Source organism: Hevea brasiliensis, chromosome 17 (genome assembly GCF_030052815.1).
Source record: "Hevea brasiliensis isolate MT/VB/25A 57/8 chromosome 17, ASM3005281v1, whole genome shotgun sequence".
In the NCBI taxonomy this organism is placed as follows: Eukaryota; Viridiplantae; Streptophyta; class Magnoliopsida; order Malpighiales; family Euphorbiaceae; genus Hevea; species Hevea brasiliensis.
The window spans coordinates 43,052,944-43,063,014 of record NC_079509.1 but is presented as its reverse complement, the minus strand read 5'-3'; positions in this window follow the sequence as shown (position 1 = coordinate 43,063,014).

The following is a 10,071-nucleotide window of genomic DNA, read 5'->3' as shown; positions in this document are numbered from 1 at the left end:
GGCCATTTATTACTTGGCCGACCATGGCAATTTGATAGAAAGGTGATCCACGATGGGTATAAAAATAGGTATTCTTTTGAAATGAATGGAAGGAAAATCATTTTGGCACCTATGACACCAAAACAGATTTATGAAGACCAAACAAGGCTTAAGCAAGCAATGGGTGAGGTAAAATCAAGAGTGGCCGAAAAGAGAGCAGAGAAGAAAAGAAGGAGTGAAAAGAAATTGACTGAAAATGTTGTGAGTGAGCAAGACAAGGGTGGTTGTGAGGAAAGAAAAGAGAGTAAAGAAAACATTCCAAGAGTGCTTGAAAAAGGTGAAACTTTGGCGCAAAAGGAGAGCTGTGCGGAAAGAAGGGAGAGAAAATTAAGCTTGTATGCTAAAGGAAGAGATGTGAGGAATTCCATGTTTGCCAGCAAGCAAATGTTATTAATTGTGTTTAAGGACTCTTGTTTATCCACATCTGACCTTAACCCCAATTTGCCTAGTGTTATTGTCTCCCTTTTGCAGGAATATGAGGATGTGCTACCTGAGGAGATGCCAGCTGGACTACCACCTATTCGAGGGATTGAGCACCAAATTGATTTTGTACCTGGAGCAGTTATTCCCAACCGTCCAGCCTATAGAACTAATCCTGAAGAAACCAAAGAATTACAAAGGCAAGTTGAGGAATTGCTAGCTAAGGGTTAGGTGAGAGAAAGTATGAGTCCATGTGCTATACCCGTCCTTTTGGTACCAAAGAAAGATGGCACATGGCGCATGTGTGTGGATTGTAAGGCGGTCAACAAAATCACTGTAAAGTATCGCCACCCTATACCTAGATTGGATGATATGTTGGATGAACTTTGTGGTGCTTGTGTGTTTACCAAAATTGACTTGAAAAGCGGATATCATCAAATTCGCATGAAAGTAGGTGATGAATGGAAGACTGCATTTAAACCAAAGCATGGACTATATGAGTGGTTAGTGATGCCTTTTGGGCTAACTAATGCTCTTAGCACTTTTATGAGATTGATGAATCATGTGTTGCGTGCTTTTATTGGAAAATTTGTTGTTGTTTATTTTGATGATATATTGGTTTACAGTAGAGGCATGAATGAACATATGCATCATTTAAGAGCTGTATTCGATGTGTTGAGAAAGGAAAAATTATATGCTAACTTGAAGAAATGTTCATTTTGCATGGAAAAGGTTGTCTTTTTAGGATTTGTCATTAGTGCAAGTGGTGTTGAAGTCGATGATGAAAAAATTAGAGCTATTAGAGACTGGCCCACTCCAAAGTCTGCGTCTGAAGTGCGTAGTTTCCATGGACTAGCTAGTTTTTATAGAAGATTTATTAAGAATTTTAGTACCATTGCAGCACCATTGAATGATCTTGTCAAAAAGAATGTTAATTTTGTTTGGGAACAGAAACAAGATGATGCTTTTCACAAAATTAAAGACATGTTATGTTCCGCTCCTGTGTTGGCTTTACCTGATTTTGCTAAGACTTTTGAGATTGAGTGTGATGCATCAGGTATAGGTATTGGAGCAGTTTTAATACAGGATAAGAGACCAATAGCATACTTTAGTGAGAAGCTTAATGGAGCAGCTTAAAACTATTCTACATATGACAAGGAGTTATATGCATTGGTACGTGCCTTGGAAACATGGCAACATTACCTTTGGCCAAAGCAATTTGTCAACCACACAGATCATGAGTCATTGAAGCATATCAAGGGGCAAAATAAGTTAAGTAGGCGTCATGCAAAATGGGTTGAGTTCCTTGAGACCTTCCCATATGTGATTCAATACAAACATGGGAAAGAAAATGTGGTGGCTGATGCCTTATCTCGAAGGTATAACCTTCTTGCCCTTCTTGATGCAAAGTTATTAGGATTCGAATATGTGAAAGAATTATATGCTGAAAATGATGACTTTGCTAGAGTGTATGCAGCTTGTGAAAAGAATGCTTTTGAGAAGTTTTATAGGCATGATGGATATTTGTTTAGAGAAAATAGATTGTGTGTGCCTAAGAGTTCCATGCGTGAATTACTTGTGAATGAGTCTCATGCTGGTGGATTAATGGGTCATTTTGGTGTTGCCAAAACTTTAGATGTGTTAAAGGAACATTTTTATTGGCCGAATATGAAAAGAGATGTTGAAAGAGTATGTGTTAGGTGCATTTTGTGTACTAAGGCTAAATCTAAAGTTTTGCCACAAGGTTTGTATACACCTTACCTACCCCTAGTGATCCTTGGGTTCATTTGTCTATAGATTTTGTGTTGGGATTACCTAGGTCTAAACAAGGCCATGATTCAATTTTTGTTGTTGTTGACAAGTTTTCAAAAATGGCACATTTTATTCCATGCCATAAAACTGATGATGCTATAAATGTTGCAAATTTATTCTTTAGAGATATTGTTAGGTTGCATGGCATACCTAAGAGTTTATGATGAGAATAAGGCTACATCCACGACAAAGGATTTCATCCAAGGTCCAATTACTAGAGCTAGAGCTAAATCACTTCAGAATTTAATTTGTGAAATCATAAGGAGCAAGGATTATAAGCTGGAATGGCATGAAAAAAAATATAAAGGATTAAATTTGGTGAAAATTATGCTTAGAAGTGACCAGGTGTCATGTGGAGCATTAGATTACAAGGAATAACCTATGGACATGCATGCACCATATCCAACCCATGTACATGTATCTGCTGGCACCTTTTTCAAGGAATATTCCATCTGTTATAACCACCTCTCTTTTGGACTTAAATGCTGTAACACCCTCCCGATAACCACTCCGTACATCCTACTGTTCCGGTGACCGGTGTCGGTCCGGACAGCTAGAATGTCCGGAAAAATATTCAAACTAAAGTCAGGAACCATAATTAACTCAAATATTAACAAGAAAAATTTAGTAAAAATTTTAGAAATAAAATACAATCAAGTTAAACGAGCCGGTGCCCTAGCGATGGGTAACAGGAGGAAGTTGCGGTTCGCAACGAGGAGCCCTAGATCTGAGGAAAAATTATAAAATAATTTTGGGACTCAGAGAAGGGTAATTGAGGTTCCCATGGCATTAGAATGCCAAGAAAATACCTAGAAAAATTTTTCAATCGATACAGCCAATTTTGACCCGTTAAGCCAAACGGAGGGCATTTTGGTCATTTCGCCTTCAGAGGTGAATTTTGGCCGACTTGTCCAGTTAAGTAAATAATTATTATGACTCAAAATATGAATAAATATTGCTAAAAATTAAATTGAAATTTGGTAGAAAAGAAAAGAAAGAAAAAGGAGCTAAATTGGGAATTATGATGTCATGCTTAAGTAATTAAAAATGCTATGGCCAATCACAATTAAGCAAGACAATTAAAATGCAATAAAAATGGATAAAGGAGGCAGAATCTAGAAACCAAAAAGAGCAGCCCTCTTCTTCTTCAAAACGTCTCACTCACCTCCCACACATTCCACCATTAACAAACCTTCCTCCCTCCATTTTTCCTAGCTCCCTTCCACTAAAAACCCTAACTACCAACACAAAAATTCATTCTATCATCTTGGTGATTATTGTGGGAGCAAAAAGAAAAGGAAACCAAGACTTTGAGGAAGGGAAAAATCTGCCCTAAGTGAGGTTAGTGCTACAATCTCATTTTCCTTCTTTTAAATTCTAGTTAGAACATTTTTGAGCTAAGAAATCTTAAGGAATTGAAGTAAATTACATGTGTTAAGGGTACCTTCAATTTTCAGCAGCCCTATGGAGAATTGAGTTTGATTGTTTAATAAACTTATAGTGGCTGGAAATGAGGGTTAAGGTATTAAAATGCATGGATATTGAACTAATTATGTAATTAAGGTTTATGAGTAAATTTAGTTGAACATTAGGGTTTGGGAAGGTGAAATGGTGACTTATCTTTGGAAATGGTTAGAGGACTTATTAATGGTCAATTAGTGACCATTTTAGGTAGGTTGACTCTAATTAGAACTGAAAAATGGGATGGTAAAATGAAAGTATAAACTGCCCTATGGACAGCAGCATAGGGACTGAAATTTCAGTCCCTTTGCACTGCCATAACTTTGGCTGTGCTTGTCCAATTGATGTTTGGCCAATTGGACATGAAACTAGGCTTATAATGGCACATTTTTGCTGAAGAAACCATGCCCGAAAGACCAAAGCAAAAGGGTCAAAACTCAGCCACAATCCGGAACCCTGAAACTGCCTCTGCAGAATTTGACCAAATGAACAGTAACTGTTCATTTGGCCATAAGTCACTGTAGATTTGGTCAATTGGTCTGAAATTTTTACAGCAACAAGTTAAGACATAGACAAACAACTTTCATGAAGGAACCTACCCCAAATTATGGCCAGAACCCATTCAACCAAGTGACTCAAGTCACTGTTCATGCACTATAGATATGGTAAAATTCTGCAGACTGCATATCCGGACAGCCTGGGTTTTTGAGCCATATCTGGAGCTACAAAACTCCAAATGGAGTGATTCAAAAAAGGAAATTCAACTAGACAAAATAAGGAACAACTTTCATGTTTTACATTTCTTCAAATTCCAACAGTAACAGTGTCCAATGGAACAGTGAAGTTAGGGCACCAAAACTGAAATTTTCTGCTAGTGTGGGTTACACTTTGAAATTGCAAAAACACTTAATGCCAACAAGTTTTAAACACCAAATGTGGTATGTTGGGAGTGCCAAAGTTGATGTACACATTTTTATGCTAAAAGTCAACATTTTGTTGACCAATGATGAATAGTAACACCCAAAAGTTGAAATTCACAAATTGACAAATTTAAAAGTTTCAAATGCCCTAGTATACCTAACAAGATTGGTTTGGATAGTTTGGCATGCCAATAGGGTTCAGTTAGCAGTACTGCATATGGCAAAAATGCCATTTTGTGATTTCATGGCTTTTAGCCATTCGACTTTGTATTGAGACTTGGCCTTGTGCACGATATTATTCTGACTTGTTAGGCTGTTACATTTGCCGGAGATGCATATGTGACCGATGGTGTGACGGCCGAGGTACTAGGTACCCAGCGCGATTTACCGTTATCGATCCAGATCGTCTTGTGTAGGTTACTTGGGTCAACAAAATTAATAAAAGTGAACAAAGTTAATGAATTAATGAATATACCAAGATCAAACAAAGAAAGCATACACATTGTATACACATTTATTTTCTTGCTATTTTCTTCTATTATATTATTGCACCACTAAGCATTATTGCTTAGCGCGTTGCTTTTGCCACGCGTAGGTACTGGAGATCCCGACCGTGAGCCCAGTAGACCACAGACTGGGTGAGTTCATCCTGTAGATCTGCTCAGTGTCCGTGTCACCTCAACTTCTGCTGTGCATTGGTAGGACACTAGGTGTCATTTTGACATTTTGTAACTAAATGTTGATTTTTCTTCATATGTATTTAAACTTGTGTAATGTATATTGATGTATATGTAAATTATGAAAATTATATTGTTAATGGAAAAGTAAATGTTTACTTGTGATCTATATGCGAACATCACATGTGAATGATGAATGAAAATAGAAATTGAAATGTTGAAATCTTGATATTGAGATTGGTGTTGATAATGGATGTTTGAGAAATATTGTTGAGATTTTGGATAAAGGGAGTTTGAGATGATGGAATAAAAATATTGGAAGTGTTTTTAACAGGTTCCGAAGAACGGTTTTCTCCATTTTTAGCCGGTACTCCGCCGGATTTTCTTTAAAATTTTCGGAACCTTAAATGAATAATACTTTTGATAAATGGCTTAAATAAATTGTATTTCATTAAATTATATGCAAAAGTATGATATAAATTAATTGAGGAATATTAGAGTGTGCCGGTACACCGTGTGGCATTACTTACTCGGGTATACTGTACACGGGTAAGGGTGTCACATTTAGTGGTATCAGAGCACGGTTTAGGCGTTCAGGCCTAGATTGAGTCCATACCATGCATTGCATTTGTAAGAGTCGAGGTGACACTAACGCAGATCTGTTTATCTTTCTTATTTTAAATAGGATATGGATCCTTCATCTCAGAGGGCAGTCGAGGAGGAAGTGGAGAGTCATACTCCACTGGCGGTGAGGCCCGGGGGCATGAGAGAATCTGCTCGCCACTCAAGCGAGCACCTTTCGGCCTCCACGAGCCATGTTCCAACAAATGGCCGACTTCTTTAGACAGAGATGGTGGGGTAATGCCAGCACCACCACCACCACCGGCTCCACAGTGAAGTCACACTGGAAAGGTTAAGAAAATTTGGGGCGGTGGATTTCTATGGCAAGAGAGAAGATGACTCATTGCGGTAGAATTGGTTGAGCAGAGCAGCGAGTCTTGAAACAACTTCACTGCACTCCAGAGCAAAACACGGAAGCTGCCATCTCTTTCTTGCAAGATGATGCTTATGAGTGGTGGGACACGGTGTCGATGAAGTGCAGTTAAGTCAGAACTTGGGACTTCTTTCTCTCCGAGTTCAAGAAGAAGTATGTGGGTCTTGTATATCCGGAAGAGAGAAGAAGAGAATTTATTAACCCGAGGCGAGAGACAATTGTCGTGGTGAGTATGAGAAAGAATTCGTCCGATTAAGCCGCTACGGAAGGAGATAGTCCCAAATGAAGTGAAAGATGCAAGAGATTTGAAGAGGGACTAAATGATAACATCAAGATCCAGCTCACTGCCTTGGGAATCACCGAATTTACCAAGTTAGTGGAAGCTGCCATAAAGGTTGAAAAAGTGAGAATTAGTGAGTGGACTAGAAGAGAGAGCGAGAAGAGGGGCCGGGTCGGTCTAGTTCGGCTCTGCATCGGGGAAGAAGTTTAAGGGTCCTCTGCACAGAGTTGGGTCAGCCACGGGGCGAGTCGTCTCGGGGCGAGCCACAATTCACCCCTAGGAGAGGACAGTCCACACCATCGGTGGGCAGCTCTCGAGGATGGGGTTGAGGACCAGCCCGGCATCTTCTCGCGTGTCCACACCGAGAAATGGCACAAGGGGGAATGTTGGAGAGTGGCGGTGCTTGCTTGAGATGTGGGTCGACGAACATCAATCGAGAGCGCCCACGCAGAACTACTACTGTTGCTCGACACAAGTAGGCAGACTGCTCTGCACCACCAAGGGGTAGAAGGTCGGGTAAATCAGCGTGGGACCATCTCGAGAGGCCTACATCCGAGCGCCAGAGAGGCCGGATAATGGACCACCTGCGAAATTATGCCACGAGAGCTCGGGAGGAGCAAGATGCCGGACGTCATCGAGTGCGTTCTCCTCTACACTACACTGTGCATGCATTGGTGGATCCAGATCCACTCATTCATACATTTGCATCAATCTACCCGTAGAAAGGGGATCTGGTAGGGAGAGTGACCAAGACATTCTGGTCACTAATCCATTGGGTCACAGTGTGGTAGTGAACAAGGTATACAAGGGTTGCCCTTTAAGGATTCAGGGGTATGAATTCTTGGCAGACTTGATTGAGTTGCCCTTCCATGAGTTTGACGTGATTTTGGGAATGGACTAGTTGTCACGTCATCAGGCAATAGTTGATTGCAAATTGAAGAGAATTTCTCTAAAAACTTCAGAGGGTAATGAGATCACAGTTGTGGGGGAAATAACAGATTTCTTGTCCAATGTCATCTCAGCCACAGTTGCAAGAAGAATGATGAGAAAAGGCTGTGAAGCCTACCTAGCACATGTGGTGGATGCTAGGCAGGCTAAGCCAAACTTGAGTGACATACCCACAGTGAGAGACTTCCCAGAAGTATTTCCTGAAGAGTTGCCTGGTTTGCCACCAGAAAGGGAAGTCGAGTTGCTATTGAGACACTGCCGGGTACAGCACCCATTTCTATTGCTCCTTATAGGATGGCACCCACTGAATTGAGAGAGTTGAAAACTCAATTGCAAGATTCTTTGGATAAGGGGTTCATACGCCTGATGTGTCACCATGGGGAGCTCAAGGTCTTGTTCGTGAAAAAGAAGGATGGGACTTTGAGACTTTGTATTGATTACCGGCAGTTGAATAAAGTGACTGTGAAGAACAAATATCCGTTGCCTAGAATTGATGATCTGTTTGATCAGCTGAAGGGAGCAGGAGTATTTTCTAAGATTGATCTCAGATCAGGGTATCATCAGCTGAGGGTGAAAGATGTAGATGTGCCCAAGACTGCATTCAGGACCCGGTATGGGCATTATGAGTTTCTGGTGATGCCCTTTGGCCTAACAAATGCACCAGCGGCGTTCATGGACCTTATGAACCGTATCTTCCATCCATACCTAGATCGGTTCGTAGTGGTTTTTATTGATGACATTCTGGTGTACTCCAAGACCAGGGAAGAACATGATGAGCATTTGAGGATTGTTCTGCAAACCCTGAGAGAAAAGAAGCTGTATGCTAAGTTGTCCAAATGTGACTTTTGGCTGAATGAGATTGCATTCCTTGGACACATAGTGTCAGCTGATGGGATTAGGGTGGATCCCAAGAAAATAGAAGCAGTGATGGAATGGAAGCCTCCCAGAAATACAACTGAGGTCAGAAGCTTCTTGGGGCTAGCTGGGTATTATAGAAGATTTGTGAAGGGATTTTCCCTAATAGCTGCTCCAATGACCAAGTTGTTACACAAGAATGTCAGATTTGACTGGAATGACAAGTGCCAGACCAGTTTTGAGAGGTTGAAGGCTATGTTGACAGAGGCACCAGTGTTAACACAGCCAGTGTCCGGAAAGGACTTTGTGGTCTATAGTGATGCCTCACATAATGGGTTAGGGTGTGTATTGATGCAAGAGGGGAAAGTGATCGCCTATGCTTCCAGACAGCTAAGGCCACATGAGCAGGCGCCCTACCCATGATCTAGAGCTTGCAGCAATTATCTTCGCACTGAAGATATGGAGGCATTACTTGTATGGTGAAAAGTGCTACATTTACACAGACCACAAGAGCCTAAAATATTTGCCAACCCAGAAGGAGCTCAACCTTAGACAGAGGCGATGGATTGAGTTCCTGAAGGATTATGACTGTGTAATTGACTACCATCCTGGGAAGGCAAATGTAGTTGCTGATGCTTTGAGCAGAAAATCCATAATTGCTTTGAGATCATTGAATGCCCGTCTATCTTTGATTCGAGATGGAGCTATTTTGGCTGAGTTGCAAGTAAGGCCAAACCTGCTACAGCAGATTTTAGATGGGCAAAAGGCAGATGAGAAGCTAATGGCTATTATGAGCAAAATCCCAGAGGGAAAAGCAACTGATTATGAGGTGAAAGCAGATGGGTGTCTGTATTACAAAGGAAGACTGTGTGTACCAGATAATGGGGAATTGAAAGCCAGTATTCTAAAAGAGGCACACACCAGTGTATATGCTATGCATCCAGGAAGTACAAAGATGTATCATGACCTGAAGCTTCAGTATTGGTGGCCTGGTATGAAGAAGGACATAGCTGACTATGTGACTAGATGCTTGACATGTCAGCAAGTCAAGGCAGAACATCAAGTTCCATCGGGTTTGCTACAGCCTATACGCATACCTGAATGGAAATGGGATCGGGTCACCATGGATTTTGTAAGTGGTCTGCCTCTCACCCAGAGGAAACATGATGCAGCATGGGTAATAGTGGATAGATTGACCAAGTCAGCACACTTTCTGCCAGTTAGGACTGACTACTCACTAGAGAGATTAGCAGAATTGTATATCAGTGAGATAGTTAGACTGCATGGAATCCCACTTTCCATCATATCTGATCGAGACCCAAGGTTTACATCGAGATTTTGGAAGAAATTGCATGAATCCTTGGGTACACAACTCCATTTCAGCACAGCTTTCCATCCTCAGACGGATGGGCAATCAGAAAGAGTAATCCAGGTAAACAATTGAAACCCATGAAATTGATACAAATATTGAATTGAAATGATAACAATAACGTGAAATACTTGTCAGGTCCTTGAGGATATGCTGAGGAGTTGTGTCATTGAGTTTGAGGGAAGCTGGGATAGATACCTCCCACTGGCAGAATTTGCATACAACAATAGCTACCAAGCTAGCATTCAAATGGCCCCATATGAAGCACTGTATGGGAGAAAATGTAGAACTCGGTG